The 12,435-nt window shown below is 42.3% G+C and overlaps 1 protein-coding gene across 4 annotated transcripts in view; it reads right to left on the bottom strand.

Moving 5' to 3' along the window:
* Nucleotides 1-12,435, bottom strand: part of FLT1 (fms related receptor tyrosine kinase 1) — a 215,233-nt gene that overhangs the window by 167,650 nt on the left and 35,148 nt on the right. The gene's annotated exons all lie outside the window — the stretch shown is intronic.

The following is a 12,435-nucleotide window of genomic DNA, read 5'->3' as shown; positions in this document are numbered from 1 at the left end:
CTTTCCTACTCCTGAACTTATGATTGGTGTGTATTCACTAAAATGGTCACATGGGCATAGCACAGTGACATTCCTCTGGAGGCCCTGCAAGGCAGGCAGATGAGCATAGCAGCAGGATGAGAGGCAGTAGGAGTGGTAGCAGTTGAGAATGTGGGGGCAGTGACAAAGAGGCAGTCCCTGCATGCTGCAGCCAGTTGTTGCCAAGTGGGAATTTGGGCCAAATGTGATGAGTTGCCAGTCTTTAAGACAGATTTTTATGTAAACTCCACCAATTATAAATACTGACAGCCAAAAGCACTATGCCTGCCAATCAAAATGTATGTTAGCTGAATCTGGCCTGAACACTTTCAGTTTGCAACCCTGCACAGAGCCCCGCCTCGCGCCTTCCCACTCTCTGCCACTTCAGTTTATTCTAGACATAAAGCTTGGAAGAAGTAGGCTGGCAAGCCCAGGCAAGGCCATGTTGGAAAGAGCAGGGGCTTTGGAGTCAATCTGGGTCCAAAATTTAACTTAATAATTTAAAAGGTATGCATTCTTGAACTTGGTATGGAATTTTTCTGACTTTCCTGTAAAAGAGACTGATATTAGAATTTATCCCATTGGGTTATTGAAATGAAATGAGATGATATATGTAATGAACCTGAGCCAGTGATGTTGACACACACCGGGCCCGCATCGAATATCAACAGTGGGAGTGCCTGGGGCACCCTCTTGTCCAGTCCCACCAAGTGAGCACCTGTCCTGTGCTGGAATGCCTAGACACAGGAAGAACTCACCATCTCATAAGACAGTCATTCCAGTTTTGAATAGCTTTACATGTTAGAAAGCATTTCCTTACATCAAGCTGGAATCTGCCCGTCTTGAATTCTTTGATTCTTAGATAGTAGTTCTGCCATCTTGGATTATAGAGGCTTAACCTCTTGCTAACCTAAGAAAACTTTGAAGGAGATCATCACAGTCATATTTCCTATTTTCCCACTCATTTTTTTAACTTTTTTAGATTAAACATTTCAGTTCTTTCATTGTTCCTTACCAATGAAAATAAGAAATCATCAAATTATTTTATGGTCACAACCCCATGAGGCAGGTACCCATTTTACAGATGATGAAAATGAAGTTCAGAGAGGTTAATTTGTCTGGAATTCCTGTTTCCATCGTCCCTCTTGAAGTGTGAACCTGAACAGTGAGACTAGTACTCCCTCTATTCTGAACACTTTATATATGGTGTCCCTCAAAATATGTATACACACTTTGACAACTGATAGCTCAATTTTGAAAATTAAATATATTTTAATAAACACTGCCTTTATAATTATTCAAAGTGTATGTATGCATTTCTTTGGTATATTCTATATTTATTAATGCAACCCAAGACTGGATTTTCTTGATGAATGTGTAGTCAACTAAAAGCCTGAAATCGTTCTCACAAGGGTTGTCTCAGCCACAGCCTCCCTGATATAATAGTAAACACTTACCCAATGCATACTGCAGGCCAAACACAAAAACTAAGGGTTTTACATATAAGAATTCCTGACTATGGAAGGTGGTTAAGGCAGGAACCACCTTCTCTACCGTGTACTAGCTCTGTGACTATATGTACTATTTATATGACTGGTTCTATGGGCGCGTTACTTGGCTGTTCTGTGAAAAGGAAATGAAAACGATAGTGTTACTTCACAGAGTGGTTGTGAGAATGAAGCTGTTAACATATGCAAAGTGCTTAGAACAGTGTTCAGCATAGAGCAAGACCAGCGTGTTAACCATTATTCTTATGAAATGATTTATACCAATGCCTAGCATGTATTGGAACGGGGATTTGAACCCAATTTGAACCCCAGATCATGTTGTTTTGACTATAGCTTATTAACTGATATTTGATGAAGGAAGGAAGGGAGGTGTGTTTCGGCTTTAGTAGTCACCGACTTTATTTATTTATTTTTTTTTTTAAATATATTTTATTGATATTTCACAGAGAGGAAGGGAGAGGGATAGAGAGTTAGAAACATCGATGAGAGAGAGACATCGATCAGCTGCCTCCTGCACAGCCCCTACTGGGGATGTGCCCGCAACCAATGTACATGCCCTTGACCGGAATCGAACCCGGGACCCTTCAGTCCGCAGGCCGACGCTCTATCCACTGAGCCAAACCGGTTAGGGCAGTCACCGACTTTAAATAGCACAATGAGTGTGCCAAGAGGACTGCCACGGTAACCCAGCAAAAATGCATCAGATGACCAAACAACAAAAATTTTAAATACTAAAGGAAAACTTAAGAGTATCCAAAGTGACCATAAAGACCAAAACAGAGCACCTTCTTATCTCCAGGCAGGACAGGTGCTTCATTATTATTGTTAAAGAAAGTTGTAAAATGTCAGAAACTTAAAGCCTTTTCTGTTGAAGGCGATTTCTCCTGAAAAAGTCCCTTGCTCATTTTTCTTAAAAGATTACTTGAAGCAGATTTAACAAAACACCTTTAAACCATAAAGTTTTGATGTACTATTTTTCACATTTCTTGCTTGTAGGGGGGAAATGAAAGGATAAGGTCCATTTTATTGCCATCTTGAGATTTTGTGATTCTACTGCAATTATAAACTTTTTGAAGTCTTAGGTTGTGTCCAAATGGCTCATTCAAGACTATGTTCATTCTGATTATTTTTGAGTATGTATGTAGTTGTACACAATGCCTGGTTATGTACAACTAGAGGCCTGATGCATGAAATTCGTGCAAGGGCCTTGGCCCCAGACCCTCCCCCAAGAGCCACCGCGGCCAGGGGCCTCTGCCGCCTCTGCCATGGCCAGCCCCCGCCTGCTGCAACTTTGTCTGGAAGGAAGGATGTCTGGAAGGACATCTGGTCTAATTAGCATATTATGCTTTTATTATATAGACTAGAGGCCCAGTGCACGAAATTTTTGCATGGGCAGAAGGAGAGGATCCCTCAGCCCAGCCTGCACCCTCTTGCAATCTGGGACATCTCTCTCGCAATCCGGGACTTAACAACTCGCCTGCCTGCCTGATCACCCCTAACCACTCTGCCTGCCTGCCTGATCACCCATAACTGCTCACCTACCTATCCGATCACCCCTAACTGCTCACCTGCCTGCCTGATCACCCCTAACCACGCACCTGCCTGCCTGATGGCCCCTAACTGCTCCCCTGCCTGCCTGATCACCCCTAACCGCCTCTGCCTCGGCCCCCGCCATGGCGGCTTTGTCCGGAAGGACATCCAGAATGACATCCGGAAGGTCATTCAGCTGTCCGCTCTAATTAGCATATTACGCTTTTATTATTATAGATTGTGTTTTTGCTAGCAAAACTTAGCAATGTGGCTCCTGAGAGCTGGCATCCAACATTTTCTGATATGGAGCCTAGGGGGTGTCAGGAAATGCTCTTCTCTTGAAGGAATGGATTGGACATTTGGCAGGTTCCTTCAAGTGCTAAGGATGAAATTCCCTGGGAACATACTAGGTGAACACAAGATCAGGGACAGGGGCTTAGGAAAGAAATCGCAGCACTCCCAACTGCCAACCATGCCACCAATGTGAGTGACTTCTGTGCTACTTTCTATAGTCAAAGTCCCTTGGTGTCTAATGACAGAAACGTTTCTAGAAGGGAAATGTGAAATGGCAGGGCTTAAAGAGATCAAGAATGTCTTCCATCAAGCTTTCATGTATTTGGAAAGGAGAATGGATAAGAGTTAAGTTACTCTTGTCTAAACTCTAGCCATGTGGTCCTAATCAGCTGTCCCCCAGTGATGGATAGAATGGATAATCTCCTTCATGCTTCGGCCTAGAGGGAACACAGAGGCAGGCTGCAAAGTAGTCTGCAGGTCCAATCAACAGTGTCCTCAGTGTATATTCTAAATCCTAGAAATATTTGTTTCCCCTTTTACACAAGTTCTTAAAAAAAAATCCAGCAAAACCTGACCTTGTACTAGATTTTTGATGAAGCTGTATGCAGAGACATGCCAGAAAACTCCTAAGAATTTTTTACAGAAGATCATTTGAAGTAGAATTTAGCAAATGCAAGTCAACCTCAGACTGCTGCCATTCTAGGAAACCCACCTGGGTTTCAGACGTGTCTCAGTCCAGAGGCTGAGAGTCCCAACTTCCAAACCCTGTGCACCCCAATGTGTCCATCTGTCTGCTGAGCAAAGACATCAGGCAATGATGTGAGAAGAAGCCTGTCTGCGCTTGCGGTTTCCAGGCAATGACGCAAGGTGCCTGGGAAGTTTTCTGCTCAACAACCACGGCGTAGGTGGCTGCTAGAGTAGGAATCTTAGACAATCCCTGAGACTAAAACTTTGGAAACCAATTCTTACTGAAAGATTCATGTCAGAATAAACACCAGGTTCAGAAAATAAATGGAAGGAGCCAGGCATTAGAAACACAGTGACATGGGTAAGGGAGGTGTGAGAGCCCTGTGGACTGGCAGGGGGAGGTTAAATGAGCACGTGCTGAAAACTGACCTTTAAATCTGGAGAGGAGGGTGAAGGGGGTAAATGGTGACGGAAGGAGACTTGACTTGGGGTGGTGAACACACAATATAATATATGGATGGTGTATCATAGAATTGTACACCTGAAATCTATATATTTATATTAACCAATGTCACCCCAATACATTCAATTAAAAATAGGAGTAAGTTTAAAAATAAATAAAATAAATCTGGAGAAGACTCTAGAAATAACCAAGCAATAGTACATAATCTCATAAATTTGCTAAGAATTCCAGGCCTTTATAAAGAATTCAGCCAACTAGTGTGGCTAAGAGGTTGTTTTTTGTAAAAGTTGGTTTCTTAATTTTTTCTTCCTAAAACATGTAAACTGTTTTATCCTATTTTCCTCAGAGAATTTTGAGAAATAGACCGAATATTTTCTTTTCAAAGTTTCTCTCGCAAAGATATGACCATGATTCCATTGAAGTATTTTTAGAGGCTTTGCAAGTGTGCTCAGCCCCCGCTGCTGTCTGCGGACTCCATTCTGCCTGCCTAATACCTGTGTGTGACAGGCAGAAGCAGCAGGACCTCCTTGCAGCTCAGGTTGGGGCTGACAGCCTTTATGCATTCCCACCTCACAAAGACTATGATTGCCCAGGGGACAGTGACAGTCTGGAGGCTCTCTGCGTAAAGCCACTGGTTGCTACTCTTTTCATCTATGTTCCTGCTTGTTCTAATGGCAGTACTGATGGGACTTGCCACACCAGGGTGGCAGAACGAGCAATAAACACCAGCTGCTCAGCCAGCACCCAGCTGAGCAATGTCGACAGGCACCTCATGTGTGCCCCACATTGTCAGATCTGGGTAGGAATCTACTGGAGAGCAGTGTTGGAGGAGAACATCCAGGCGCATGGAACTCTGAAGGCAAGGCATATTCAGGACTATTGGAAGAGTCCTCCCACTCCCTGGGGCGGGGTGAGGGAGGGGGAGGGAACACTTTTGAAAAATAGTTATTCCTTTAAAAAGGTAAACCTGTACATTTAGAAATCTATTGTAAGTTGTGGTCCTAGAAATTGACCAGGGAACTCCAAAATGATAAGATCCCATATCTTTGCTCTTTGTGCCTCCCACACAACAAACAAGGCCTTGCAAGTAGCAGGTGTGCCATCCACACCCACACACAGGCTCCATCTGCTGATGCACCTCCTGGGTCAGGCGAGCTGTAAGAAACCCGTTCAGGAGTGCGGTGAGGAGCGTGCACAGAGCCACACAGCAGCGGTGCAGCCACAGCGCCTGGAGGACAGGGGTGGTTGCCACGCCACGCTCTCTCCGGGTCTCTGGCCCCGCAGTGCTGTGCAAAAAACACCATGCTGCTTCCCTTTGGTGCTCTTTTCCCAAATGAAAAGTACAGAGATGACCTCCCCCGACTGAACCTTTTAAAACTTTAATGTTTACTTGTTTAAAATTTTTTTCCACTTTCAAGATCCGCTTTATACCGAGTTATAAAAACCCGGGTCCTGTTCTGAGTACACATATACAAAAGCAGTACTAATAACTCCTACAAATGTACAAAGGCTTTTGTGTACCATTTACACCGACCAGTTCCTGGCCAAGTACCTGGAAAGAGGGGGACAGACTCAAGAGAGCTGGCCAACCTTGGCAGCACCCTCAGAGGCACAGGTGAGGCTGAGTCACATCTGAGTCTGAACTGCCCACTCTCTTGCTAAGAGGGCCTATTGGGTGGGCAGAGGCCAGGAGGGTAACTGAGCTCCTGTCTTCCTGGGGTAGGACTAGGTGCCCCACAGGGCAGGGGATGAATGGAGGCTGTGGTGGGCAAAATTATGGTCCCCCAAATATGCCCACGCCCTAATCTCTGGAAACTGTAACTGTGTTAGGTTCTATGCGAAGGGGAATTAAGGTTGCTAATTAGCTGACCTTACAAATAGGGAGAGGGTCCTAGGTGGGCCAAAGGTAATCATAGGGGTCCTTAAAAAGTGGAAGAGGGCCCTGGCCACTGTGGATCAGTTGGTTGAGTGTCGTCCCATGCACCAAGAGGTGGCCAGCTCGGTTCCCCATCAAGACACATGGGCTTGATCCTCAGGAGGGGGCGTGCAGGAGGCAGCTGAAAAATGTTTCTGTCTCATGAATGTTTCTTTCTCTCCCTTTTCCTCCCTCTAGTTCTCTGAAATTAATAAACACACACACACACACACACACACACACACACACACACACACCTTTTTTTTTTTTAAGTGAAAGAGGGAAGCAAGAGAGAAGTGATATGATGTGAAAAGGCTTTGAAATGGACCAGGTCATGAGCCAAGGTTTATGGGAGGGTGGCCTCTAAAATCTGGAAGAAGCCAGGGAATTCTTCCCTGGAGCCTCCAGAAGGAACCCAGCCTTGATTTCAGCTCACTAGACCTGCGTCAGAACTCTGACCTCAAGAACTGAAAAAGAAGTCTTGTTTTAAGCTACTGTGCTTGTGGAGACTTGCTACAGCAGCAGTAAGAAATGAATACAGGGGCAAGGGCATCAGAGGTCAAGCTTGCCCTACCAGACCTCAGCCCCACTTGCAGGTGGAAGACCAATGAAGACATCCCCTGGGCCTGGGCCTGCATGGGAGGCAGGCTGAACCCTTGGAAGACTCAGGAGGCCCCCTTCTGGTCCCATCTGCAGGGGATGCCTGTGGACAGAGAAGGGTCAGGGTTTGAGCTTCAGGGGTTGTGGGGCAATTTGGAGGGGGGCTTTGATGCTAGCTCTCCCCCCAGCTTGCCATGTGACTCCCCAGCTCCCTCCCAGGCCCCATATTTTCCTTCTTTCTTTTCTGGCTGCCTTCAATTACACAGACTTGCTGAGCCAAGCTCATCACAGCCCTGGGCGAAGGAGTCAAGGTAGGTAAGGCTCAGACTCCGGCCCTAGGCACTGAGACAGGATATGAGGAGGACAGTTCTGAGGCAGACTGGAAAGGGCCCCATGCACAGGAGGTATTAAACACATTTTTCTTAAAAAAAAAACTCTTAAATTTATTTTTTTTAAAGGAGAGGAAGAGAGAGAGAGAGAAACATTAATGTGAGAGTGAAACATTGATTGGCTGCCTCCTGCACACCTCCCACTGGGGATCGATCCTGCAATCTGGGCATGTGCCCTGACCAGGGATCGAACTGGCAACCCTTAGGTATATAGGTTGATGCCTAACCAACTGAGCTACTCTGGCCAGGGCAACAACTTTTAAACTTATTCTTCCAAGTTCCACAATAAGAAAAACATTTTACATCAAACACACACACACACACACACACACACACACACACACACACTCATATGTATTTTACATATATGTGTGTATAATGTATATGTGAAAGTACGTATATAAAATGAATACAAAAGCTTTATGAAAAAAAAAGAATTTTCACTAAACAATACTTATCCATAACTTTTGCAATATATTTGGACATTTTTCTTTCTATTCTGCTTTTTTTTAAAAAAATTCTGATCACACCCACTAATTGGACTCCACAGCCCATTTAATGGTACACATTTTTAAAAGCCATGCTCAACTTAGTAAAGAGTGTGGTGACTCTTACCTATGTTTGTGAGCTACAATGCAGCAGTGAAACCCTGTGCATGTAGATGGTGCCAACACAGGCTCAGTCCCCATCAAAGGACAACACAAAGCTCTTTGAGATCAGGATTTGTTTTGGAAAAACACTCTCAAACCAGCTTAACTTATTCCTCAAAAGAAAATGAAAAAATTGAATTTGAAATAAAAAACATAGTAACTATATAATGTATATTCTCAAAGATTAAAACAACAACTGATTCATTGTTTGAAGTCAATGACTGAAACTCCAGTGTGGTGGGAATAGCCCTAACCCAGGGACTGACCTGGGTCCTCTCCCAGCTTGTCATTTTATTAACTCTGTCCACTGTGTGCAGGTCACTGTGGCTGTTTTCTCATATATAAAATGGAAGAAATAACACCAAGTTAGTTTATCTCAGAGTTAATTATGGAAAAGCTCTTCAGGAAAATCTGAAGTGCTGTACAAGTGAGTACATTGAATTCTTCTCAGAATGTCTGTGCTGTTAGTATTTTCATTTATTTGAGATCCCATGGCCAGGCAGGACATTTTCTAAGTATAATTATGTGAAAGCATAATGATTATTCTCTCCCAGAATATCTGGGTGGTTAGAACTTCTACTACTTTTCAATCACATACACAGTGTGTCTGATCGTTTTCCACCTGAAATTAAGCTGCTACTCAAATCTCATCAGATTTATATAAGTGAGAGAACCAGTGAAGGAAAATCTGTTATGATAATGCCCCAACCCATTTGCTTAAATAGATGTAGAGAGAAAAGCAACTAAGTGAAGAGAAGCAAAAGAAAAGAGATGAGTTTCATTAACAGGGAAGAGCTAGAATTCAACTACTCAACCATAGCACCCCCCTCCCCCGCAATAGTCCTTGTTTCAATGATAATTTTCCAGAGAAGACATTACATTTAAATAGTCCTGAAAGTCTTGAGCTTGGAGAGGTATAAGCTGACTTCACGTGTGGGGAACTCAACACGTCAACTTCAAGGTCTTCCTAACTAAATTGGAGACACTGACAAAGTATTAAAAACTTTGGAGATGCCATTAAAAACTCTTCTGGTTAGTTTTCTTACTTTATAGTCACAGCTCATATGGTACAATAATAATTTCAATGAAATCTTCCAACTTTTAGAAAAGGCTGGGCTGGAGCCAATTTCTCCTCCCACCACTGAGACTGAGGAAGAAAACCAGCTGCCTCACTCTACTGCTAGCACTTTCCCTCACTGCCCACGTAGCCGGGTGTGAAGGGGTCTTAGGTCGTTCACACTAGATGAAGAGAAGACTTCATGAATTACTGTGAGATTTAACTAGCATGATGTAAATAAAACCATTTGTTTAGATTAAAAGAAACTATAAATGTAAGAAATTATTAAAGGAAATTTTAATTTATCAGACAATTCAGTAATGAAGTGAAATAGCTAAATATAATTACTTGGTTGACTAAATTGAGTTAATGAATTATGTCAGAGGTTTTGCGGGTTTATACAAGCAGTGATGATAAAGTGGTGATACTGATTTTCCTGTATATTCCATATTAGAAGAATGTCCACATAGTGCTCACGTGGGAGCTGTGCCTATTACACAGCCGGCAACCACTAGCATCTAATAGTGTGTTCATCATCCCTACACTGTAGATAAAGCTATGCAGCCCTGATTCTTTTTCTTAGAACCCTGTCAGACTACAAATCTATACCTTTTCAAAAGATGTGTCTATGGTACTCCTCTATGGCTACTATTATTAATTTAATATCTTTTAGTATTAGTGCTATTGATTAAATTAGTCTTATAATTTTTCCAATGAACTTACAAAATAGGGCACTTTGTATGTCCTATACTAATGTCCTATGAAATACAATTAGTGCATTTCATAATCCTTCTCCAAGAACACAGCCTTTGAAATAGACCATTTCCTGGTGTCTAAACAGATTGTGCAGGAGTTTTGAGATATTGGGACTTATAACTTTATGCTAATGTTTTTGGACTACGCAGGACAGTAGGGATGATAAATATGAGACACAATGGCCATTACTCTCCCTCCCAATCTAATAACAGACATCAATCATTAGTCATGGCACTCTTTGTACTTAGCCTGGAATTTATCCTCAATGCCAATTTCAACATAGTATTTATTCTACACAGTCTGTTAATCCCTTCCTATATTCATTGAACAAATATTACTGAATTCTTACTATATGAGGCACTGTCCCAGGGAGGCACATTGCAGATTAAAGGCATTTAAACAGGCATGGACCTTGCCCTCATGGGGCTGAGGTTACCAATTGATTTGACACCCACAGTAATGGTTGCTGGCCAGATCTGCTTTGTTGTACAGTTTAAATGAAAATAATTCTAAATAGCTAAGTTTCTCCCCTATTATCAAAGGGACTGAAGAAGGTGGGTTCTGTATGCCCTTACCTACTGGCTCCACAAACCCACGAGGTCTGTTGAACAGTATAGGAACTGAAGATGAAAAGAGTTGAACATTATTTTTTTGGGGAGAGAGAGAGAGAGAGAGAGAGTAGTCTTTTACTTATTTAAGTATTTTATTTGCAAGTCATATTATGATAAACCTATAGGAGGTCATTTATGAGAATTTTAGTATTAATGAATTTTATCCCACTCCCCTAGAAAGACAGAGATAAAGTGTTGTGTTTTTTTCCTTTACAAGTGCCAGAAAACGCATAACCTACTGTGTGGAACTAGAGAAAGAGACAGATGTCTGCATATATACCCTTTTCCACAGCTGTCAAACTTTGTGTCTGCTTTCTCCCTGAGCTGCAAAAGTACATCTCTGAAAGTCTCTCCTTAATTCTGCACCTTCTCCACCCTACCTGGCTTCCTGCCTGTCATTGCCCTTCCCACCTGTAGCAGAGGCTCACTTTCCTTGGCAAAGATCCCTGTCTACTTCCTCATATTTTTAAGTGGGATGATTGCATTCCTAGGTCCCAGGTTTGATTCCTGGCCAAAGACACATAACTCAGTTTACATTTCATCACAATCAGGGCACATGCAAGAGGCAACCAGTTGATGTGTCTCTCTCACATCGATGTTTCTCTCTCTCTAAATCTTTCTCTCTCCCACACCCTCCCTTCCACTCTCGCTCTAAAGATCAATAGAAAAAATAACCTTGGGTAAAGTTTTAAAACAAAAAGATATTACTGCCAATATCATACGATTGTTCTACTGTTTCCTAAGACTAATCCTGAATCTCCTAATTACATACCATGCTCTGGTAAAACATTGTCTAATTGCCTTATTTCAAAAATTCAAAAAGATTTCCACCAAAATGTAATTCTATGTACTGCCTCCAATGCAAAGATCCAGTTCTTTCACTCATCCCATAATACATGATGCGTATGTAGGCTACTGAAATGTATTGGTTGGTTGTTTTGCTATGCTTTTTAATTTGCTTTTGTGCCTAAGTTACCTACTAATTTTGCTTTATGTTCTCTAGGGCCTCATTTAAAAAAAAATTCCCTGCCAAGGAAGAACAATTTAACAGGCCTTCTTCCTTATACTTCTTCAGGGATCCATTTCTACCATCAATTTTTATTTCTTTAAGGATTTTGCACTTCTTCCCTCTGAATATTACTTTTTTTTTAATTCTCTAAGGAAAAACAGTACCATAAAAATTATAACTGAAAAATGACTCAATTTTACCTTTTGCCCTTATTTGCCCTATATAATGGCACATGCCAACTCTTACATCATTGCTAGAGGCCCGATGCACAAAGATTCGTGCAAGAATGGGCCTGTCTTCCTCTAGCTGCCAGCACTGCCTTTGCTCTGGCCCGGAGCTGCCTTTTTGCCTTCCCACACTGCCCAGAGGCCCGGAGCGGCTGGGGCAGTGCGGAAAGCCTGCATCATCACCATGGTGATGATTCAAGCATCCTGCCCCGGGCCACTCGGCGCCTGCATATGCAAATTAACCCATCATCTTTGTTGGGTTAATTTGCATACTCACTCCTGATTGGCTGGTGGGCGTCACGAAGGTATGGTCAATTTGCATCTTTCTCTTTTATTAGTGTAGATACTTGCTTAAGGAACATGAACTCATACAACTTCACCAACTGGAACCAATTTTGTAGCATTTAAGAGACAATTAGGGACATTACATTTATAAATTTAGTAGAAAGAACAACATTTTACAATTTTAACGTGTAACAGCGTGCAGTTGTGTTAAAGGACAAAAAACTTTTGTATTATATTTTGGGCTTCTCAGTAACTAAGAGATAGAACTAAAATTTTGTCATTCATTTATTCATCCAACTATGCACCAGTCAGGATACTATTTTGTGAACAAAACAGGAATCTCTCCCTTCAGGGAGCATACAATTGACTGACCAATCCATGAAAATTCTAATTGAAATGAACACTCAAGAAATGCATTAAAAATGCATTCTAGCCC

Source organism: Plecotus auritus, assembly GCF_963455305.1.
Source record: "Plecotus auritus genome assembly, chromosome: 3".
NCBI classification, from domain to species: domain Eukaryota; kingdom Metazoa; phylum Chordata; class Mammalia; order Chiroptera; family Vespertilionidae; genus Plecotus; species Plecotus auritus.
This window is presented reverse-complemented; position numbering and strand designations above follow the sequence as displayed.